Source organism: Manis pentadactyla, chromosome 3 (assembly GCF_030020395.1).
Source record: "Manis pentadactyla isolate mManPen7 chromosome 3, mManPen7.hap1, whole genome shotgun sequence".
In the NCBI taxonomy this organism is placed as follows: domain Eukaryota; kingdom Metazoa; phylum Chordata; class Mammalia; order Pholidota; family Manidae; genus Manis; species Manis pentadactyla.
The window spans coordinates 119,995,112-120,014,025 of NC_080021.1; the positions used below are offsets into that span (position 1 = coordinate 119,995,112).

Consider the following 18,914-nt stretch of genomic DNA (forward strand, 5'->3'; position numbering starts at 1 on the left):
GGGCAGGTCTGTGTAAGCCGCAGCTTCCCTCCCGACTCCGCTGCAGCTCAGCTGCCCAGCTGCTCACTGGAGGTTCATTCTCCAGAGGGAAAACTGGGAGTCTAAGCCGGGAAACCGGGGCAGAACAATCGCAGAGGTTCTTGAAAAGGGGGGCGATGTAAGGGAACATTCACGTATGGAATGCTGACAAATCCAACTCTCTGCCTTCACCTGTTCCCAGGAAGCTGGCAGTGGGGCTTGTGCCACCCGGGAAGAGGCTGGGAGAGCTTTCCCCAGGCATCTACCATCTGGAGAGAAGGCCGGAGGGATGTGGCCAGCCAAGTGCCCGTCCTGGGCAGCTCATCACTTTGGGCCCACGCCTGCCTGCTGTGCTATTACTGTGAGTTCCCCTTAATCACAGCCAACAAGGGGAGTCCGAACTCCTGAGGGAAGCTCCAAGGATGCAAGGCCAAAACAAACAGCACATACAACTGAGAGAAAGCAGCGCTGTATAAAAAGAAGATGCTGCTAAAAATTCATCATGGGCATCCTTAGGGAGTCAGAGATGATGGTGCACCCAGGAGGCAGAGGATGACAAGGCAGGGAAGGAGGGAAGGAAGAAGCAGAGGGGAAAACAAAACAAAATAAAAAAGCTCTGACATGTTAAAAACAGTAAAAGGGAAAAATCAATAGGCAAGTTAAGAGGAGTTGAAGAAATCTCCCCAGAAAGTAAGGAAAAAAGACAAAGAACATAAAAAAGAAAGGCAATAATATAGAAGGCCAGTCGAGTAAGCCAAGCAGCTGAACAACAGTTCTTGGAAAAAGAGAACTGAGAAAACAGGAAATCAACATAAAACGATTTCAAGTTAAATCCCCAGAACGACATGTGCTTCCATGTTGAAAAGCACCATAGAGCCAAGCACAATTACACAGACAGACGTCCACCAAGGCACACTGAAACAGCACAGAAGACAGATGATAAAACAACTTCTAGAAAGTAAAACACAAGCACCATACTGAATGGACAAGGAATCAGAACAGGGCTGCCCTTTTCGAGAGCAACAATGGATCCTAGATGATAATGCAACACTGACTTCAAAATTCCTAACAGAAATCTGGTCTCCAGCCTAGAATTCTATACTTCAACTAACAAATTCAACAACCATCCATAAAGTGTAAAGGTAGAAACAAGGACATATTTTAGAAATCCAACATGTCCAAAATGTAACACCTCTGCATCTTTCTCCCGGAAGTACTAGATGATGTGTTCCAACAAAATAAGGAAATAAACCATGGAAGAGGACAGCATGGCCTGTGAAACAGGAGACATGACACAGAACAGAATTCCCAGGATGATAGGGAGGTTGATCCTGGATCGCAGCTTTGCCAGGTGTGGAAGCTCCACATGAGATGTCTTCAGGGTGACAATCTCAAGTATCCACTGCAAGTGCATATGCCAAGATGCTCCGGTAACACCTGGCTGGCTGGGGTGGAATGGGCTGCAAATCTAGGGAAGACCATCCAAAGGAGACTTTCTTCATTCCAGGAAAACACAAAAACTGTGAAGGCAGAAAAAGTAATCAAGGTATCTCTGGTACGTGGGTTGGCTAGTAGCATGCTTCTATTTATACAGATAATGTGAACATCAAATACTTCATCAAAATTACAGTTACTTTGGGGGAGGTTATCTAAAAAGTGTGTGTATGAGGTTGGGGGCTGGAGGGGATGTGGAGGGGGACAGAGGCTGACAGACAGAAACAGAGATCCAAGTAGTAGTTGTGAGAGTGTGAGGCCAAAGCACACCTGGGGCAACAGAACAGGTTTATATCTTCCAGGTTAAGCCAAAAGATGGCAACAGAATAAAAATTTAAAAACCAAGAAACATAAAACAGTTTACACAGAAATATGGAGGTAAATGTCAAAAGAATCAGGCACAAGAGCTGGAAAAGGCCACCTCTCACAGAGAAGGTCCTGCTCTGTTCCTACTGATCCTGGCAGTACTACCTGGCTCTGCACATACATAATGTTGAGAGACAAAAAGACTGAAGAGAAACAGTTCAAAAAATTCCTTAAAATAATAGGCATGGCACACAGCGTGAAGTTTAGCCTCCATTAATCCTATTAGCTAGAGAGGATAATTATGTTGTCAAGACAAATGAGGTCACTGGTAATGACATAACAAACTGGCAAACATGTCATTTTTAGAGTCAACAAAAGACAGTAGGAATTATGCCTCATTCTACACTCTTTTGGTAAGGAAATCTCCAATTTAATTAAACTAAAAGCAAAGCATTCTTAAAGTAAGTGTTTTTTAAATGAATCACTGAAAGCGGACTTTTTAATGATTCTTTGGTATTTAAATACAATGTGAAACAATGCAACTTTGACTTTACCTACTTTAATCAGTTCCATGTCAACAATCTCTTAGTACAGATTTAAGCCATAGGACCCATTTCCAATTTCATTGCAGTACCACTGTTAAAACATTAGACTTTTTGTTGCTTTTCAATAAAGGCAGAAAACATTGACGGTTAGAAATCATAGCTGATGTTCAACAATAAAATAAAAACTTCTGTCACCATGAAGGAATGTCTAATATTTAATGGTGAGTGCATTCCTCAGCCCCCCACTTTTCAACCCACAGCACAGCCAACACCCCTGCCCCCACCTCACCACCAGGAGACAGAGAGCAAACCACAACCTGCTGCCTCCTGGGGGGTGTGGGGGTGGGGCACAGCTTCACTAAATATGTCTGTCAGAAAAGTAAAAGGCAGCATGACAACAAACATAGACATCCAACCTCAAGGAAATGACTTCCTGGAATTTTGTTTTATTAGAACTAGCATGTAATCTGTCATGCATTAGCCTAGGAATGTGGGAATCAGCCCATTATTGACCTCTGCCTCTGATAACTTTCATAACAACATGGAGTTGACTTTAGGTCATGATGCTCCCCAATTCCTGTTGTACTCCATATAAATGAAGGACACAGTCCCAAATCCCACAGCTGGCTTGGGACAGAGCCAAGGTACGAATGAGGACTATAGGAACCACCAGTTGTATCTGCCTTACATTCTACAATTTTAAAAACGCATTCATTATTGCTTCTCTCTCACTTACCAACTTTACATCTCCCTGTATGGCCCCAGAAGACGGCTGGTTAGCCAGAGACGGGTAAGATTCCTCAAGGGAGGAACAACCTAAGACAGGCACAGTCGCAAGGGGGCCATCAGGTGAGAAATTGGGGATCAACAGAAATGAGGCTTAGAACCTCATCCCCCATGTTTTGAGAGAAATCTTCTGCATCTGTGGATGCTTTGTTGCCCTTGTCTAGCTTGGATTAATACTTAGTCTATAGGCACAGACCTGATTATCTACATTTGCCCTCTTAGAGCACTAAATTATGTTTTCTACCTTTATCTTGCATCTACCTACCACTTCAGCATTTTATTTTTAAAAAAAGGGAGAAATGTAGGATTCACATATAAATAAAGTATAAAAATCAAATGAATAATCATATCTGACTTGATTGTGTATAGTTCATGATGCGTGATCAAAATCAAAAGTTTCTGTGATATGACTGCCCTTGCACTGTTCATCATGTAAGAACTTATTCACTATGTAAGAACTTGTTCACCATGTAAGAACTTGTTAGTTATGCTTCAGAAGATTGGAGACTGTTGAGAATTAGACTTGGGGTTGATTAATGATCGAGCATTGAGTCCCCTATACAGAATTTTGTTGTTAACAACTATTTGATCAATAAATATGAGAGATGCCCTCTCAAAAAAAAAAAAAAAAAAAACGCATTCATGTGCATTATCTTCTGTGGTTGGGAGGGCTTATCTACTCCCTATTTTCTGATGAGAAAACTGAGACTCAGAGATCACGAATTGCTGACAAGGCAGTTAATAAATGCTGTTGGCCAGGACTCTAACCTAGGTGTGGTTCTTTTCTGAGCCCATACTCAGACCCGCCAGGGTGGGCTCCAAACAGCAAGAGTTGATTATCTATCAGAAATAGCGTCTCCTCCCAGTCTCTTTATATGCTGCAAAATAGAGAACTACAAAACACATTTTTTTAATAAAAAGGTTGTGACTGTTCAAAAAAAAAAATCAAGTTTGAATCAACATCCCTCAAGGCAGGAGTCCAGAAATCTGTACCTGAATAAGCCCTGCAGGTGATCATGCAGAATGCACACCAAAATTTGAGAATTCAAAGGTCATGATTTAGAATCGGCCAGGGCTTGGGAGCCTGAAACTGTTGAGTTTCTTCTACATATTATTACATTATTATTACATATGTTTTTAGATAATAAATTCATGCATTTCATGCTCTCACCAACGCTTCTTAAATCAAATGGGTGTTATTTATTACATCTTAAAAATAGTGACCGTGAACCATACATATATACATACATATATTTGTCCCCTGTGATACCTTATAGATGAATTTGGGGGTAGACTATCATTACAATATCTTTCTCAGAGGTGTTTCAATTCCTGCACAGAGAATTGCAAAACCATGTCTAGAGCAGAGCCTCCCAAAACCTTCCATCCTTCCACCTATCCATACAGCACATCTCACTGTGTACATCCCCCAGGCAGCTTTTTTTAAAAGCTTGCCAGGAAATTTCAACACAGTGAGAAAAAGGACATCCATGTGGGAATAACTGATGACTGCACAGTGTTTTTATCAAGCCCTACTTTAATTCAAACTTGCATTAATCCTACTTTAATTCAAACTTATTGATTATTAATCTCATTAAGCTTCCCCCATCAAACCAGCTTCCTGTCCTCATTCCTACTGGCAGCATCACTGCCCATTGATTCAACATACTAAGTCAGAAACCGAAGTTCTTTACAGATATACTGGGGATAGAGAACCACGTTAAATGACACCACAAGGAAGCAATTGGACAAATTTAGAATATGAGACATTTACATCACAGCCACACTGATCTCCCAAAAAATAAAAAGTCCATGCCATCTGATATCTAAGTCCAGCAGACAGAGTGGAACAAGTGTATCCTGCATCTGGAAGAAACGATGTTGTGAAAAAGGACACTGCTGGGACAACTGAAGAAATTTGTCTTATTAGGTGACAGAAAGGTATAATTGGGAAATTTCCTAAATGTGATCATTGCTCTATGGTTATATAAAAGAATATCCTTATTTTTAGGAAATGAATGCTTAAGCATTGAAAAGTATCCTAGTATCTGTAGTCTAGTCTCAAATAGTTCAGCACAAAAAAAAGAGATGAGTAATAATGCTAATGTGTAGAGATAGAAAAAGACAAAAGCAACTCTAGCAAAATGTTAAAAAGTGGTGAGTTTTACAACACATTCATGAGAGAAATTAAAGAAGATACCAATAAATGGAAATATATCCCATGCTCATGGATAGGAAGATTTAATATTGTCAAAATGGCCATCCTGCCTAAAGCAATCTACAGATTCAATGTAATTCCTGTCAAAATACCAACAGCATTCTTCAATGAACTAGAGAAAATCGTTTTAAAATTCATATGGAACCACAGAAGACCCCAAATAGCCAAAGCAATCCTGAAGAGGAAGAATAAAGCTGGGGAGATTATGTTCCCCAACTTCAAGCTCTACTACAAAGCCACAGTAATCAAGATAATTTGGTACTGGCACAAGAACAGACCCACAGACCAGTGGAACAGAATAGAGAGCCCTGATATAAACCCAGCCATATATGGTCAATTAATATACGATAAAGGTGACATGGACATACAATGGGGAAATGACAGCCTCTTCAACAACTGGTGTTGGAAAAACTGGACAGCTACATGTAAGAGAATGAAACTGGATTGTTGTTTAACCTCATACACAAAAGTAAACTCGAAATGGATCAAAGACCTTAACGTAAGTCAAAACCATAAAACTCTTAGAAGACAACATAGGCAAACATCTCCTGAATATAAGCATGAGCAACTTCTTCCTGAATGCATCTCCTCAAGCAAGGGAAACAAAACCAAAAATGGGACTACATCAAGGTAAACACATGGGATTACATCAAACTAAAAAGTTTCTGTACAGCAAAGGACACCATCAACAGAACAAAAAGGCATCCTACAGTATGGGAGAATATATTTGTAACTGACATATTCAACAAGGGTTTAACATTCATAATATATAAAGAACTCACACGCCTCAACACCCAAAAAGCAAATAACCCAATTAAAAAATGGGCAGAGGATACGAAAAGACAATTCTCCAAAGAAGAAATTCAGATGGCCAATAGAAACATGAAAAGATGCTCCACATCACTAATCATCAGGGAAATGCAAATTATAACTACCGTGAGATATCACCTCACACCAGTAAGGATGTCCAGCAACAAAAAGACTAAGAACAACAAATGCTGGCGAGGTTGTGGAGAAAGGGGAACCCTCCTACACTGCTAGTGGGAATGTAAACTAGTTCAACCATTGTGGAAAGCAATATGGAGGTTCCTCAAAAAACTAAAAATAGAAATACCATTTGACCCAAGTGTAAGGTTGGAGGTACCAGAGGGAGGAAAGCAAGGACAGTGCAAGCAGAACAAAGACAGCACCAAGTAGCTCTGTGCCATATAAGGAAGGAACAGACAGCTCTTCCTGGATTCCAGTCCCGTGACGTGCCGACAAACCCTGGATGCAGACCCCCTCCATCGGGAAGGAAGAGACCTCTGGCTGTCCATCACCCGACCCTGAGCCAATCAAAGTTCCCCACATACCCCTGGCATGGCCCACTTCCCCCTCCCTTCCCTGTGCTTATAAAAACTCCCTGCCTGTCTGGTTGTGCATGACTTCTCCGGCCTGTGATGAACCTCGCCCGGGATTGCGCTCAAATAAACTGCCTGGACACTTGTTGCCTCTTGTTGCCTGCTCATTTCGGTTAGAATTTATCTTACATTTGGTGCCGAAAAACCCAGGAAGGAATGTGAGCGCGGGGCCCCGACCGGCCACCAGCGGCCCCACCCCCTCCTTCCCCAACCTGGGACCTCAGCCTGCTCTCCGCTGCGTGGACTATTTTCCGGTGAGTCCCTCAGTTTCCCCTGGTCTGTTTCCCTTCCTAACCTGTTTTCACCTGGTCCGTTCGAAATCGTAACTACCTCCAGGTTGGGGCATTTGGCCCACCCTCTGCGGGCATCTGGCCTGCCCCTAGCCCTGTGGTACGGGACATGTCCCTACCCTAGGCCCCAGGACATCTCCCCTGACTTGGAGCGCTTGGGATGCTGAGCGCTCCTCTCAGCAGGATTAGTTGGGGAGTGGCGCAGACATGGGGAACCAGCCCTCAAAAGCAGAGGCTCAGACCCCACTATGGTGTCTCATTTCTAATTTGGCTGCTCTATATTTGTCCCAGGAAGTTAGCAAATGGAAGCTAGTCTTTCTTTGCTCTGAGGCCGGGCCTCAGTATCCCTTGGACAACCAATCTCGCTGGCCCCCTGAGGGAACTTTCAATTTTGACCTCCTCACCGACTTGACTAATTATTGCCACTGAAGCAGAACATGGGGTGAAATCCCATATGTGCAGACTTTTTGGACTTTGCGCGCCTGCCCACATCTGTGTGTTAAGTGTACTCCTTCCCAAGTTTTGTTGACCCAGGCCTCCGCCAAGGACCGCCGACCTCTACCCCTCCTATAACTGGGAGGCTCTTCTCTGACGGGCTCGGCTGAGGATTTCGGCTACCCCCTTTCCCGCTCCTCCAGGCCCACTGTGGGGGCCAGCTCCCTTCCTCAATGTTCATGTCCTCACCCCTCCTCCTCCTCTCCCTCTCTGCCATCTTGTTCCCCTTCTCTTCCAGTCTCTCCGCCATCTTGTTCCTCTTCTCATCCCACCTCTCCGCCATCTTGTTCCCCTTCTCTTCTGGTCGCACTGCCATCTTGCTCCACAGGTGCCAACTCCACTTCGGAAAAAATGGATAAACTCCCCCGTATCCCGGTCCCCAGCCTTCAAGTTCTGCATCAATTCCCAAGTTGTATCCCCCACTGCCAGTGTCGCCTCCTCCGTCCCCTCCTTCAAATCCGCCACCGTCTTACTTGCTGCAGCTGGTGCCCAAATGGTCTAGCCCTCCCGTAACCCACTCTAAGTCACGGCGGTCTCAAGCTCATGTGATGGCTCCTCTGAGAGATGGCAGGGCTGAAAGGGTGGTGCAGGTTCGTGTTCCCTTTCCCCTGGCAGACTTCTCCCAAGTGGAACAGTGATTAGGGTCCTTCTCCTCCAACCCCGTAATGTTCGCTTAACAGTTTAAGTATCTCACTCGAGCTTACAAGCTCACCTGGCACGATGTACATGTAGTCCTCCAATCCGCTCTAACCCGGGAAGAATATGACCATGTCACAGTGGCAGCACAGCACTGTGCCAATGAGGCCCAAACCATAGATGAACAGGAACCTATGGGCAGAGAGGCTGTTCCTCTACAAGAGCCCCTATGGGATTATAATTCTCCCGAGGGTGAGGCGTGCCAGGATCGCATGGTTCGCTACTTGTTGGCGGGTATGAACTCAACCACCCAAAAGGCCATCAATTACGATAAGCTTAGAGAGATTACCCAGAGGCCTGATGAAAACCAGTCAGAATTCCTCAAGCACCTAAAAGAAACTCTAGGGGCTTTTACTAAGATCGACCCTGCCTCAATGTTAGGTTCGTCTCTCCTGGCCATGCATTTTATAACTCAGTCAGCTCCCGACATCAGGCACAAGCTTAAGAAGGCTGAGGATGGTGCCCAGACCCCTCAAGGAGACCTGGTAGATATGGCATTTAAAGCTTTTCATGCCCGAGAGGACGAAAACGAGAACGAGAGAGGTCAGCTGCCCAATTGGCAGAACAGACTCGCACCATAACAGCTGCTCTGCAGCCAGCTCGTGGAGATCATTGGGGTGTCCCTGAAGATCGACTCGAACCTCTGGGACCTTGCTTTTGGTGCAGTGAAGAAGGGCACTGGGCATGGAAGTGCCCCAACCAACCACGCAGACCGAACAGACCGTGCCCCAGCTGCGGTAAGCGAGGTCATTGGAAAGTAGAATGTCCACTAGGGGGAGGTCCTCCTCCAGCGGCAAAGCCCTGCAGTGGGGGGACGCCTTCAAAAGACTACCCTTCAGACCTGCTAGGCATCCTCTAAGATTGAAGATGCCAGGACTCGGACACCCCGATCACCCTCGCCGAGCCCAGGGCCAAGCTGTGACTAGCGGGTAGGCCCATCTCCTTCTTGGTGGACACAGGGGATACCTACTCTGTTCTCCCCTCCTTTAAAGGGCTTTTATACCCTTCTTAGGGTCATGAGAACCCTCTCAATAGTTAGGGTCATGAGAACCCTCTCCAGGCCTTTAGAGATGGGCCCAGTAGCCTGCACCTTTCAAAGCATCCCGTTTACCCATTCCTTTCTAGTCATGCCTTCCTGTCCTACCCCTCTGTTAGGAGGAGATTTGCTCTACAAGTTAAGAGCCTCTATTTCCCTCCCACCTTTTGAACACTTACAGGATGCCAGAAATTCCCTCATTGCTTTGGTCGGCGAAGGGGGATTAGATGACGGGGACATGAGTCTCCCAACTCCCTGGACTGCTGTCAATCCGGTCATGTGGGACATCTCCACCCCTGTAGTAGCAACCCACCACACCCCGGTTTTAATACACCTTAAAGGCCCATCCCGCTTCCCCTCTCAGCCTCAATTTCCTATTTCGCAGGCTCACCGAAGGGGACTACAGCCTATTGTTCATCATCTGCTCTCGCAGGGGCTTTTAGTACTCACTAACTCTCCATGCAATACTCCCATCTTGCCGGTGAAAAAGCCTTCTGGAGCGTATCGCCTCGGTCAAGACCTCCGAATAATTAACGAGGCTGTTATCCCCTTACACCCAGTAGTGCCTAACCCATATACTCTTCTGTCTCAGGTCCCTTCCGGTACCTCTCATTTTACTGTACTGGACCTTAAAGATGCCCTTTTCACTATATCTCTCCACTCAGACTCGCAGCCGCTATTTGCCTTCACGTGGGAAGACCCTGACACCCGTCGATCTAGACAACTGACCTGGACAGTTCTACCTCAAGGTTTTAGAGATAGCCCCCATCTTTTTGGACAGGCCCTGGTGGAGGACCTCTCGCGACACTCAATGGGCGAGAGTACTCTCCTCCAATACATGGATGATCTTTTACTTTGCAGCCCCTCGAAGGAGACCTTGGTTCTAGACACCACATCCCTTCTTAATTTCCTGGCAGACATGGGATACAGGGTATCCCCTGCCAAAGCACAGCTGTCTCTACCCCAGGTTACATACCTCAGGCTAGCTCTAACTCCCACCACTAGAGCCCTAATGGCAGACTGAGCGGCTGCAATTAAAGCTCTCCTGCCACCTACTTTTCTAGGATTCGTAGGATTTTTCAGACACTGGGTGCCTAACTTTGCCCTGCTGGCCAGACCGCTTTACGTGGCTGCCACAGAGACTCCTACTGGGCCACTAACTTCACCCACCGAAGTAGCTTCTGCTTTCAGTCAGTTGCAGGATGTGTTGCTCTCATCCCCCAAACCCCCCGTTGATGCTCCCAGACTTAACTAAGCCCTTTACCCTATATACAGCAGAGAGGGCAGGGGTGGCAACCAGGGTGCTGGTACAGCCAGTGGGGCTGGGGTGGCGTCCCATTGCCTTTCTCTCCAAACATTTGGATGCCACCACCAGAGGGTGGCAGCCTTGCCTCCGAGCCCTGGCAGCTGTGGGAAGTCTGGCCAGAGAAGCCCTGAAATTAACTCTCCAACAGCCCATTACTGTGTATTCCCCACACCAGTTACAGGATCTTTTGAGTCATAAATCCCTGGCCTCCTTGAGTCCTTCAAGAATACAGGAATTCCATCTTCTGTTCATTGAACATCCATAGGTAACCCTACAAGTCTCTCCACCCCTTAACCTAGCCTCCTTGCTTACCATCGGCGATCAGGCAGATCAGCCCACTCATTCCTGTGTAGAGATTGTAGAGGCTCTTAGAAAATCTAGAGAGGGCCTACAGAACGGGCCTCTCTCAAAGACCGTGACTTGACTTTTTTTGTGGACGGAAGCTCGGTGAAAAAGTGATGGGGTGCAAAGGGCAGACTTTGCAGTGGTGACTCTGTCGCAGGTGATAGAAGCAAACCTACTCCCATCTGGGACCACCTCCCAGAAAGCTGAATTAGTGGCTCTTACCTGGGCATTACAACTGGCAGCCAGGAAGAGGGCCACAATTTACACTGACTCTAAATATGCCTTCCTAATTACACACAGGGGCTTCCTTACCACTAAGGGAACTCCGATCATCAACGGCAGGGCTATCAGCCACCTGCTACAGGCCCTTCAGGACCCCAAGGAGGTGGCCATCGTGCATTGAAAGGGACATCAGACTGGAAACAATCCAGTAACCAGAGGTAATGCGTTAGCAGATGCCGCAGCCCGACAGTTAACATCCGAGTCTAGCCAACCCTCTGTGCTGTTTCTTTCCCCCTCTCTATTGCCCCAATACCCCGATGATGAATGGCGACTGCTTCTACATCAAGGGGGGACATTGAGAGATCAGGGATGGATATACCTTGGGGGACAAATTGCCCTCCCCCAAGCCCAAGGCAGAGATATTATATCCAAAATTCACCAGTTTCTACACATTGGGCTGGAGGCCATGCACCGGTTTCTCTCCCCCATATTTGCCCCTTATGGTCTCCGCAAGGCCATAGATCAGGTGCACCAGACCTGCACTACTTGTCATCGCGTCTCATCTCAAGGTGCTCTGAAGACCTGGATGGCCCTCCACCAGATGAGAGGAACGATCCCAGGACAGGACTGGCAGGTCGATTTCACCGATATGCCTAGGCATAAAAAGCTCCAGTATTTACTAGTTCTGGTTGATACCTTTTCAGGGTGGATCAAGGCCTTCCCCACCTACCGAGAGACTGCATCAGTGGTGGCACAGGTGCTGGTGGAACACATCGTTCCTAGTTTCAGGCTCCCCACTTCACTCCAATCCAATAACGGACCTGCCTACACCTCCCAGGTCACTCAGCTAACAGCCGAGGCTCTCAATATCACCTGGAACCTCCATATACTCCATCACCCCCAATCGTCGGGTAGGGTCGAAAGGGCTAACGGTCTCTTAAAGGACCAACTAACTAAGCTGTCTCTGGAGGTAAAGCTCTCGTGGCCCGATCTTCTCCCCATCGCTCTCTCTCGGCTGCGCGCTGCCCCCTGGGGACCAGCTGGACTAAGCGCATTTGAGCTAATGTATGGCAGACCCTTCTTACTGAACACAGGCCTGCCCGCTACCTCTCCTCCTTTGGCCTCCTACCTTCCTTACTTTTCACTGTTGAGACATCTTCTCAGGGAACACGCAGACCAGCTCCTACCCCAACCTACATCATCCAACAACCCAGAAAATGCAGTGATCCTTCAGCCAGGGGACGAGGTACTTTTAAGAGAACTCCAGCCTCGATCGCTCCAGCCTTGCTGGACAGGGCCATACACTGTAATCCTCACCACCCACACTGCTGCCAAACTATCGGGACACCCTGCATGGTACCATATTTCCCGACTAAAAAGAGCCCCTCCCCCTGATAATGTTTGGCAGGTGGAACGAGTTGGACCTCTACGGATCCAACTCCGATGGGCTCCTCGTCCTACTCCTCCTACATAGTGGAGTGGCCTCACCTCCTCCCGTCACATATCGATTTAAGGCCACCCAAAGATACAGCATAAAAAATGGACAGGTAGAGGAGACGAAAGGGACAGCCTTCTGTGAGGTTAACAATTGTCAGTCGTAATTGCCCTCTCAACCGAGTTTGGTGCCCTGATGGAGAGACACCTACCCACAATGCCCTCTGCTTCACCTTTCAACAAACAGGAAAGTGCAAAACACAGTGGGTCAAAGAAAATTTTGGGTGCCCCTTGGCCTCCTGTGTCATGAATTGGATGGTAGAAGGCCGCCCAGGCAATAGTCCCCATATGCTTACTTTTCAATGCTGGGCACCCCAGGCAAAGAGGTATTTAAACATCAAGGACCCCTTATAATTGCTGGAATGAGGGCATTATAGGGGGTATCTCCTTAAATAATTTTCAAGCATACCCCAGCCAGACCATCACGATTCACCAATACCTGGAGATAAGCGCCCCCGAACATCTTGAAGAAGTACAATGGGCCATTAAAACCCAAGAAACCCATGTACAGTCTCACATTCAACAAAACACTAGGACCCTTCCCTTTTCTTGGTTAAGTCTCCTACAGGAAGGGCTGGATTTATTCTGGCACACCCTCCCCAATATTTCCTTGACTCAATGTTTCCTCTGCACTTCCCTATAAAGCCCCTGTGGTAGCAGTTCAGGCACTGCCAAGAAAGAACCTATCTTGCTCTCCAGGCCCTCCCTCAAAGCCCAAACTTATTTGAGACACCTGAAGTAAATGTGACCTTGAGACATCACTATAAACAGCCTTCCCTTCTCTGCTCCCTGCCAGGCACCTTCCTGTGATGCAATGGGACTTTATACAAAACCAACTTTGCGAACACTTCTTGCCTGCTCATCACCCTGGTCCCTAGGCTGACTGTATACAGGGGAGCTGAGTTCGCCAACTCCTGGGCCTCAGAATCCCATCACAAGAGAGCAGTCCTCCTGCCTTTAGTGGCGGGGATCTCCCTCACTTCCTCCATTCTGGCCATGAGAGTGAGCGCTGGTGCCCTGGGTTACAGTATTACAGCCCTAGAAAAACTGGAATGGCAGCTTGAGGCAGCCGTCCAGGCATCTGCAGCCTCTCTGGCATCCCTCCAGGGGCAAGTCACCTCCTTGGCCCAAGTAACCCTCCAAAACCACCACGCTTTAGACCTCCTTACTGCAGAGAAGGGAGGGACCTGTCTATTCCTCCAGGAACAATGTTGTTACTATATCAATGAGTCGGGACTCATGGAGCAAAATGTTCAAAAACTACAAGAACTAAAAAAGGAACTCCAGGGAACCAGCATATCAGATAGTAATCCGTACAGCTGGTTTCAATCCCCTATTATGGCCTGGTTGGTGCCTCTCCTGGGCCCTGTTGCAGCTATCTGTTTTATACTCCTTATTGGCCCATGTGTTTTCAGGTTCCTTCAACAGTGCATAGCAGAAATATCACACATAAAAGTCAATCAACTGTTACTGCACAAGTACTCGCCCCTCCCGAATGAGCCTCCTCCAGCAGTCAACCAGCTTTAAAACCCCCCTCTAATGCCCCTTGTCAGCCAGAAGTAGCCAGAATGAGTCATCGCCCATTATGACCAAAAGGCTGGAATGTAAGTTTGGAGGTACCGGAGGGAGGAAAGCAAGGACAGTGCAAGCAGAACAAAGACAGCACCAAATAGCTCTGTGCCATATAACGAAGAAACGGGACAGCTCTTCCTGGATTCCAGTCCTGTGAGTGCCGACAAACCCCGGATGCAGACCCCCTCCATCCGGAAGGAGGAGACCTCTGGCTGTCCATCACCTGACCCTGAGCCAATAAAAATTCCCCACATACCCCTGGTGCAGCCCACTTCCCCCTCCCTTCCCTGTGCTTATAAAAACTCCCCACCCATCTGGTTGGGTGCGACTTCTCCAGCCTGTATCTGTGCAGACTGGTGAACCTCGCCCAGGATTGCGCTCAAATAAACTGCCTGGCCTCTTGTTGCCTCTCGTCGCCTGCTTATTTTGGTTAGAATTTATCTTACACCAAGAACCCCACTCCTCGGAATTTACCCAAAGAATACTACTTCTCAGATTCAAAAAGACATATGCACCCCTATGTTTATCGCAGCACTTTTTACAATAGCCAAGATATGGAAGCAACCTAAGTGTCCATCAGTAGATGAATGGATAAAGAGGATGTGCTACATATACACAATGGAATATTATTCAGCCATAAGAAAGACACAAATCCTACCATTTGCAACAACATGGATGGAGCTGGAGGATATTATGCTCAGTGAAATAAGCCAGGTGGAGAAAGACAAGTACCAAATGATTTCCCTCATTTATGGAGTATAACAATTAAGCAAAACTGAAGGAACAAAATAGCAGCAGACTCACAGACTCCAAGAATGAACTAGTGGTTACCAAAGGGGAGGGGTGGGAGAGGGTAGGTGGGGAGGCAGGGAGAAGGGGATTGAGGGGTATTATGTTTAGTACACATGGTGTGGGAGATCATGGGGAAAACAGTGTAGCACAGAGGAGGTAAACAGTGAATCTGTGGTATCTTACTACACTGATGGACAGTGACTGTATCGGAGTATGGGTGGGGACTTGATAATATGGGTAAATGTAGTGACCACATTGTTTTTTCATGTGAAACCTTTATAAGAGTGCATATCAATAATACCTTAATAAAAAATATTTTTTAAAGAAATTAGGTTATCAAAAAATGAAAAAAAAAGTAGTGAGTTTAGGTGAAGGGTTTGATTTACTATTCTGTAGGTTAGGAATCTGTCATTGAAAAAAAAACAAGTGAGGAACTGTTCTAGATCAAAAAGACTAAGTTGGAAGCCTGATAGAATCCTCGTTCACATTTTTTTTTAAATCACTGTAAAAGACACGTTGGAGACAGTGGGGACTCAAAGTTAGATACCAGGAAATTATTAATTTTTCCTCAGTATGAAAATAGTTTTGTGGATAAGGAAGAAAATACCCTTATTCTTAGGCAATGTATGAAGTATTTAGATAAAGGGTCATGATATGTGCTACTTACTTTAAAATAGCATATATATGTTTGTGAATGAATACCTGTATGAATATATATGCATGATACAATATATATGAGAGAATATATATTCATATATATATATATGAATATCTTCATTCAGAGTGTATCCAGGAAGATAAAAATCATCCCAAGTATTTTAAATGGGAAATTAATACAGAGAACTGGTTCCAAGGATTAAGGATTGAGACTCCAAACCAGGAGGAGGCAGGGTTGGGGTGACCCACAGATCAGCAATAGCAGGATGACCACCACCTCTAGCTTAACAAAATAAGGGGAGAGGGGAGGTGGCCCCAGAACCCATGGCTGGATGCTGTGGCAGGAACTAGAATTGGAAAGAGACAGCGCTGACAGACACACAGCCCACAGCAGAGAGGGAGCAGGGACCCACTCCAGGGCTACCTGGTCGTGGGCCTCCCATCTCCCATTCTGCCCTCCCACTGGCCAAATCCAACCAGAGGCCAACTGACATGGTTATACTGTGTACAGTTCTCTTAACCACTGTTTGGATTTTTCAAAATAAACTGGTAAAAAAGATTAACTGTAACAAATTTAATGAACCAGGTTCACAAGAGTACAGGAAGCCAGCATTCTCACATTCTGCTCCTGGTTCTAAACTGTCACACACATTTTGATAGGCAGCGGGTAGGAGTGCTGCTGCAGGGAGGTGGGCTTTGATATCATGCATCAAAATGCTTAAGATTGAACATTTGCATTGACCCAGGACCTTAGAATGTACACACACAAGGACAAGATGTAGCTATTAAATCAGATGTTTGATCAAATAATAACACAGAATAGGAAACCAGCTATATAGCCAACAATGAGAAACTGGCTGAGTGCATCAATCAATGAGACTTACACATTGCACAGAAATTATGTACAGTATCATCTTATCTTCAGTTTGAAGACAGCGCTAGCTATGGGCATAGACAAAAGGCAAGAACTGTACACACAATTGGCAGTTCTTGTCTATAACTTCTGATTTCCCATAACACATATTGTTTAAAAATTTTCAATTTTATCATCTTAAATAACTAGTGAATCCATTTCTTCCGTTCCCTTTCCTTTATCTCTTGTCCAACAATATAATTAATCACCTTCTAATTACCTCATCTCACTGTTCCCAGACTCCTAGCTTTTCAAAACTGTCCTGCATCTTGCTACTGTATCTATTTGCCCAAAATATGCATTTCATCATGTCACCGTCCTGTGATATGAGGCATTTTCAGTGACTCACTACATTCCCAAGGTTAAAATCCAGCATCCTTAGCTAAGCGCTCAACACTCTTCCCAAGCCTGCTTTCCCTGGCTTCCCATCACCATCCATCAGCCTTCCTGACAGGCTTCCACACTGCCTCTCCATACCTGTGTCTTCAATTGCTCTATTCACTGAGAAGTCCCAAGTACAGAACAGTGCCAGAGACAGAGGAGATGCTCAATACATATGGGTCCCTTGCATTAATTAATCCTGTGTTTTTGCTCATTCTATTCCACACATCTGGAACACTAGTCCCTAACAGCTCCAAATACCCAAATTGTTCCCAAATATAGTTCAAAAACTACCTCCTCAGGTGAAAGCTACTTCAACCCCAAAGTATTTACCTAGACTGCATATTTGTCACTTAATAGCCTATTTCCTTGTGCATGTGTGGTGTTTTGTTTCTCTCTATATAATTCCCAGAGGCAGGAAGCACCCGCTTTTTTTTTTCAAGCATGAAACAAAGAACAAAGCACCATGCTGTATAAATAATGTGTAAAAATAAATAAACAAAAGTAATAACCTTCTTGGATAAAGGAAAAAATTTAAACAAGAGCTTCTCACATAATATAACCCACACACACAAACCTGTGCTCTCCTCACTACAAAAAGAAATGCCAGGGACATGCCACGTCATGTCAGGATCCACGCCCCTGCCCTCCCTCTTCCCTGACTCCCAGGGCTGGCTCTAGAAGTGCTGTGTGTTCATTCTAGCTCACATTCCAGAAAACATCTCAGGACACAGATGCTTTTCTCTTGCAATGAAAAGGGACCCAAATTCCAGTAGAAGCACCTTCCTTCTCCCCTGGGGAGTTGAGTCCCCAGCATCACTGGCTTGGAATGCTGGGCAGGAGTGGTTCTACGCCTGGACGAACCTGCCTATAAGCCGGGAAAAGGCGGGCAAGCAAGACAAAAGCTCACCGAACTCTCCAGCCTCTAAGCCTGGAGAATTAAGACTGTGCAGGGACACAGGGCAGCTAGTACTGTCTCCTGAGAACCTGGGAGGTGCAAACAGAAGGCTTTTCTAAAGCAAGGGGAAATGGGAGACAGTGCATGCACAACACTGCCAAGCTCAATGCCCCAAAAATGCTGTGGGCCTACAGGATATTCTACTCTAAAACTCAAAATCTCTATTTTCAAGCTTTGCAACCATGTGCACTATCAAAGTGGACACCTGGCACCAGGCTGTCCTCTTAATCCATCCCATTCCTGTACCCTTACTCCACAAAAGGGCCAGCAGTGGGTCACCAATAACTGAGCACTCCTGGTGTGCCACTCATATTCACAAGGGACTGTTTTCACAAAAGCAGGTAAGGTAAATGTTTTCAGCCTCACTTGCAGGTGAGAGGACAGAGGAACAGGCACCTCAGCTTCTCTGGGGGCATCACACATGGAGAAGAAAGGCAGTTTTAAGCTCAGATATGACTCCAACCTCTAAATCTGTGTATGTCCCTTTGGAATAACTGTCACTCACAGGAGGATCAAGTAGTTTTTCAGAGGGACAAACTGGGAATGGAAAAACTGATCAAGATAAAGCCCTGTCCCTTTTTTGCTTAAAATGAAAAAAATGATTGAAAAACGCATTACCCCTCAGTTAAACACTTGACTAATTCCAGTTTGAGGAAGTAATGCTGTACAGCATGTTACCCATCAAAGATGCACAGATTTCAGAAGCACTTCATTCCAGTCACATACCAGGCAGTGCTGGTTTCAAAGCTGTAGAAAAACCAATCCATAAATGTTACAATAGGTCCTCAAACACCTCAAGGGAGAGAGAGACCCACCCTTGGGCCCAGCACATGTGCAGTTAAGATAATAACTACGATATTGTGTGAGATCTCTTGAAGCTAACAAAAATGGTGGCTGTTTTCCTAATATTCACAAAGGAAATCATCAACCAAAGAGACCCCTAAGGTTACTCATCCAGCCTAACAAATAAAAAACCTACCCTCACATATT

General features: G+C 45.8%; 1 protein-coding gene across 26 annotated transcripts in view; it reads right to left on the minus strand.

Annotated features, from left to right (window-relative positions):
• The window catches only part of PARD3 (par-3 family cell polarity regulator), an 815,317-nt gene that overhangs the window by 629,522 nt on the left and 166,881 nt on the right, over positions 1-18,914 (minus strand). Inside the window, exon 1 of one of the 26 annotated variants that reach the window (XM_057498385.1) lies at positions 3,918-3,938. The exons of the other annotated variants lie outside the window; for them this stretch is intronic. The gene's annotated coding sequence lies outside the window, so the exon portion shown is untranslated. Of the gene's footprint in view, positions 1-3,917; positions 3,939-18,914 lie in introns of those variants that run through there. 26 annotated transcript variants of the gene reach the window in all.